Raw genomic sequence first — 6000 nt, 5'->3', positions numbered from 1 at the left:
ACATTCGGTCGGTCGGTCCATTTAACTCTCAAAATAATCTTAGTTGTTTTTATCTATTTTTCAACTAGGCATGTCTTGATAAAAGGCAAAAGATAGATTTATAAAAAAAAAGGATAATTGGCATTTACGATGAATAGAGCAAAACGAAAGACAAGAATGTGTTGAAATTGCACTGAGGCCCTACCCGCCTGTCTATTCTTTATTCAGTGGGCCGTAAAATTGGGATATAGACTCTAATTTAGCGCATTCCAAACTAAAAGACAAATTGAAAGAGTTGGTTTTCCTTTGTTTTATAAAAAAAATCGCCAACGAAAATACAAGGAAGGGATAAATCCTACTTTGTGAAGGATCTCTCTGATTCAAACAAAATACTCTCTGAAACTGACATTATCAAGATGCTTGATTTCTTGATTGACAACATATTTTTTACGTTCGGAGGACGTGTTTTTCAATAGACTATCGGCATTCCAATGGGAACGAATTGTGCCCGTTTTCTTCCTCGCATACAACTATTGCCCCCGGCTACGCCTCAGGACAATACTTGCTCCTCGGGACAATAAACTTAAGCTTACTATTCCACTCATATCCAGTCAATAAGTATACATTGCATCATGGTGTCCTTGTGGTGGTTCTGTTTTAATTCAAAGCTGGATTTGTCATGAACAGTAGATAAAATATTATCTCTTTTCTTGTAGTAACAAGAAAGTTTGTATATTCATTGACAGATGTTTTTTTTTTTTTTTCTAAAAATGATCCAGTCATTTTTGTTATAATTGGTAGATTGACAAATGAATACGGAATAATTTTGTGTCTATGTTATTGTGATGGTAAAGTTGAGACTGAAAATAAGTAATGTGTCAAAGTGACAACAACCTGACCATAGAACAGACAACAGCAGAAGGTCACCAACAGGTCTTCAATGCAGCGACATGATGAGTTAAATTAAATCAATTGGTAGTTTATATAAGAACTTATATGTAAATTAAGAGATAACCGTATTGTATTTGAGGATTTGCGGGAGTAAACCGGGGGTTTTACTGTCGCAAATTGAGATTACTTGGCGACGTGGAGCGGAGACAGGTAAACGGATATTTGCGACAGTAAAACCCCTGGTTTACTCCCGCAAATCATCAAATACAATTCGAGATCGCCTTCTGCGATTGAAGAGTGGTGTTTTGTTCTGTCAAGTCCCTCCCGCTGTAACTTCTTTAACATTGCAGTAAACATTTGGTTTGAGGTATAAAGCGATTTATCTTCCATAAGAGATTCTGGACGGTTATAGGGAGGGCTTCTTAAATGGCGGCTTATGGAAGCACGGATTCCAACAAAAGTACTTTTTGAGTAGAAGTTCCCATCAGTTGACCTGACGTTAGTGTAAAACTCACGTAAAGAAGTGTTGAGCATTTCTGTGCTGAAGTTTTCAAAGTTGACATCTTTGTTTCTGTCAGCTAACCATTCTAAAAAAATAGAGATAAAAAGGTTCCTTTAAGCTGTTTATTATTCTAATGTAATTGAAGGACTGGTAAAGTATTACGGCTTTTATGGAACTTTAAGATCTGGAAAAATTATGGCCTTTTTTTATGTGATTCGAGTGGCGTTACTTTAACATGCTAAATGTATTTTTAGCTTGACGTACATTTATTGTTAGGTTGCATATTAAAACCATATATTGTATTTGAGAATTCGCAACAGTAAACCGCTGGTTTCTTACTGTCGCCATTTGAGTAGTTGGCAATAAATATGTTTAGAGTTTATGTTTGACATCGTGAGTATACGAGTTTATGCTAAAGACAATGCAATAGTTTCGCAGACTTTCTCATTCATCACATTTTACGCTAATATATTAGTTAAATGGTATTTATTTTAATATGCTGCATTAGAATGGAGTAAACTGTATTTTATTTTAAGCTTGGCCTTCGTAAAACTTGATTTTACTGTCACCAATTATCTGTTTACCTAGCTCTGCTACGTGTCGCCAAGAAATTTGAATTTGCAACATTAAAATATAGGTTTTACGAAGGCCAAGCTGAAAATACCATACAGTTATCTCCTAATTTGTTTTAACTTAATATTGTACAGCCATTATGGTTCTTGTCTTGCATATCAAAGTAGTTATATATATATATGATACAGTAGTAATATGTGATATTTTTTTCAATTTCAGTAACAAGTGACGATCATATATGTATGGCCACACAGTGCTGGACACTGCTAATGAGAGCATTTTGGTTCTGTATGCATTATTTGCCAAAAGAGTTAATGTTGAACCACAACATAATCATTTGAACAGTGAAAGCAAGGAGATGGTGATATTTCGGCCTATTTAAAGATATAGAACATACGCAACTATCTTTAAAATTGAAAAGTGTTCTTGAAAAAATTAAAGATGGTTTTCACGACTGTGCCTTCTAAAACTTAGCATTATGCATGTAAAACCAAACTTTGCGTTGTAGACATCTTTGGTTTTCAAGACACAACATATTTGAATTTTGTAGTTTCTCAAGATCACATTTTGTGATTGAAAGAACAGGGAAAGCAAGGAGATGGTGATATTTGGACCGAGTTAAGAATATAGAATAAACCGATAACATCTTTCAAAAGTGTTTTCTGAAAATTTACATTGGTTTTCATGACCACGCCTTTCAAAGATGAAAATGAAAAATAGTGTGAAGATTTCAATTGTGCAAATAATAATGGTGGATAAATGATCAGAATATAGTAAGCTTTATTGGTAAATGAGAGTTATTAAAATGGAGACTGAATGTGCAGAAAAAGCTTTCCTTCTTTGGATATAAACTTCCTCCTATACATGTACAATGTACATGTAGTTAACTGTATGATTTACAGAATGTGTGATTGCTTCATAATAGCAGCTAGCTGATTTACAATTTTGTGATACAAGATCTACATTAATGATGATGTACATGTTGATACATGTGTCAAATCAATCTAAATAAGAGTATTCAAAGATATTGCCTGTTGCCATGGTTACATATATTGACTATATATATATACAACAATAGGTCAATGGCAGGAAAATATAAACTTTTTTGTATGATTTATAATCTCTAGTGGTATTGATCATTATAATGAAATTCATATACAATTTACATACTTTTTCTTAATATGTTTTGTCCATCAGATAACGTACGTTTGAATATTTTGACTCCATATTTTGTCATTTTTTTTTGGTTTCTTTGCTGTTGGCATCATCTAAAATCAACTCCATTTCCTCGTCATCTAGTTCCGCAAAGCGGCTTTGAAGAACAATATTGTTTTCTTTCTGTGATTCTAGTATGTTGACAGCTTCTATCAAGTCAACATCACTCTCAGGGTCAATCAAGGGGTCCACTGCAACAGATAAACAATGATACATGTACATGCTTTATCGTATTTGCAACAGTACGTTGTAACAAAGCTTTTTATTTTTATTTTTTTTAAGGCGATTTTTTGTAACAAAAATTTTCTTTGGAAGTTGACAAATACTTTGAATGGGTAAATTCCACTTTCTATCAGTTCGTTACTACAAATGTAAACTAATCATGCTTAATAGAAAGCACACATTTCGATTTTCAACATTCTTTTGATACAATGTATTTCATTTCTCACAAGATAAACATTGAAAGTCACATTGTTTGTCAACATTGAAGCGATTCAGGCACTCTAAAGCATTCAAAGGGTAGAAATATGTCTAGTTTTAATTTATGTTTGGCATCATGAGTATACATATAACGTCACATTGTTAAGTTGCGAAAGACAATGCAACAGTTTCCCTGGACTTTTTCATTTATGTCATTTTACCCCAAAATATTTGTTAAAAGGTATTTGTTTTAATATGCTGCATTAAAATAGAGATAACTGTATTGTATTTTAAGCCTTCGTAAAAGTTTAGAGACAATTGCACAAGAATGGAGATAACTGTATTGTATTTAGGGACTAGCGGGGTAAACTGGGGTGCAAACATCTGTTTACCTGTCTCCTCTCCGTGTCGCCATGTAAACTCAATTTGCAATAGTAAAAACCCCGGTTTACCTACTGGCAAATCCAATACAATACGGTATCACCCAATTTTACGAAGACCAAGCTTTAAATACAATAAATACATGTATCTCTTGGTGAATTTCAGGTTTAAAAATAGTATTTTTTGTGTCTCACTCCTTTTTTTCGCAGCCCAATGTTATGTTGAATTAAAATGAAGTGGTTTTATTTGAAAATTAGCAAGTTTATATGTATTTATATATTTATTTTGACTTGCATGGAAAGGTTTATTCCACTTATTTAAAACATAGATTTTTAAAGACTTTTAAGAGGAGTAACAAAAAAAGAAAAGGGGGGCATAACAGAAGAGATAAAGTGTTATGGAGAAAGCTGTGCAGGTTTTATTCTGCTTGAATTTGTTTGACACCTACGAGAAACATCAGCTGCAACCAAGTTCACTTCCATGGGATTTGAATTCAAATCGTCTGCTGTTATGTTGACTGGTGGGTTTTCCGCCGTATCTGTCGTTTGGTCCTCTTAACCCTTCTAATAAACTTGTTTCTAAATTAAAGTTTGGCAACACTAAAGGCATTAACAAAAATAGTTCATTCTGTGAGTTATTCTCGTCATTCGGGTCATTGTTGTCAAAAGTAGAGGTATTTAGGTCAGCCATTGTTATGCAAAACAAAACAAGTGCGACGCGTATGAATTTGATATGCGGTTGCGACCTAGTAAAACGTGAAATTTACATAAGCCTGAAATAGATATTGACCAATGAAATTGATTGTTATAAAAATATTGCATTAGAATAATTTTTCTAGAGAAGTTTGTAAAAAGCCTTAACACAGTTTACAGAAGATTTAACACTTTTTTCTCTACATATTTATATATTTTTTAATTGAAACGGGCGATGCAATAGCCTCTTATGGTCTGCCTATGTTATTACATAATGATAATGAAGTACAAGTTTGTAAATGGAAATTCCCGAAGGAAAGTACAAATCTATTGAAACATTGTTACAATTGCGGTCATGAAGTATCTCATCGAGAATGAAACCATTTCAATTGTGGATACTTGATTTTGTTTTACAACACGTAAAGTTACGGTTCCGAGTTACTGATTCAATAAAGTGTTTTGACGGAAGTACTTGTTCTTTGTAAATGAAACGTATCATGTGGATGAATTTAAAAATAATTTTCACTAAGGTTCCAATTTTTTTTGTTTAACAAAATTCCCATTATTCTTTGAAAAATTATCCTTTTACTCAAATATTTACATTTTCTATTTTTTTTTTGGGGGGGGGGGTCCTTGTCCAGCTTTTACTATACTTATTTGTCTTTTCTTGTTTATAGCTCGTTATTTTATTGATTAGATATGGATTTTTAAATATTTTGGCCTCGAGCATCACTAAAGACACATTGATTGGCGAAATGCGCATCTAGTATAGAAACATTGGGACCGTTTGTGCTACTATTACCACTGGGTCGATGCTTCTGCTTGTGGACTGATAGTCCTCGAGATGGCAAGTATAATAGTACTGGCATGAAAATACGGATTTTTTTAATAATAGAATTTGCTGTTACAAAATTTGGGAAATAATTAAAAAAAAAACAAGGAATGTATCTCTCTCATACAAAGCTCTGATTCATAACCCGGCTTTGGCTAAATTTTTTGGGCCTTTTTGTGTATAGCTCTTCATATTGTTTAATTAAAATTTGGATTATCCTACATCTTGGCCTCGAGCATCACTCAATAGACATTAATTGTCGAAATGCCAATATTTTGTAGAAAATTGGCACCGTTTATTTTATTACAATTCTTGGTGAAGGCTGGGTTTGAAGGCTCATTTCCTAAAAAAAAAAGCGTATCTATCAATTATGCATATGGTGTAGTAGCTCAATGATTCTTCTTTTAAAGTTAGTTATTAAGATCAAGTATGTCAAAGGTAATTACACAAATCTGAGGTCGTCTTACTTTTTAAAAGTATATGGACGCAATTTGTGTGTATATATTAAATTTCAA

The sequence above is a fragment of the Mytilus galloprovincialis genome, chromosome 7 (genome assembly GCF_965363235.1).
Source record: "Mytilus galloprovincialis chromosome 7, xbMytGall1.hap1.1, whole genome shotgun sequence".
NCBI lineage: Eukaryota > Metazoa > Mollusca > Bivalvia > Mytilida > Mytilidae > Mytilus > Mytilus galloprovincialis.
The sequence above is the reverse complement of the archived record's forward strand: the minus strand, read 5'-3'. Positions refer to the sequence as shown.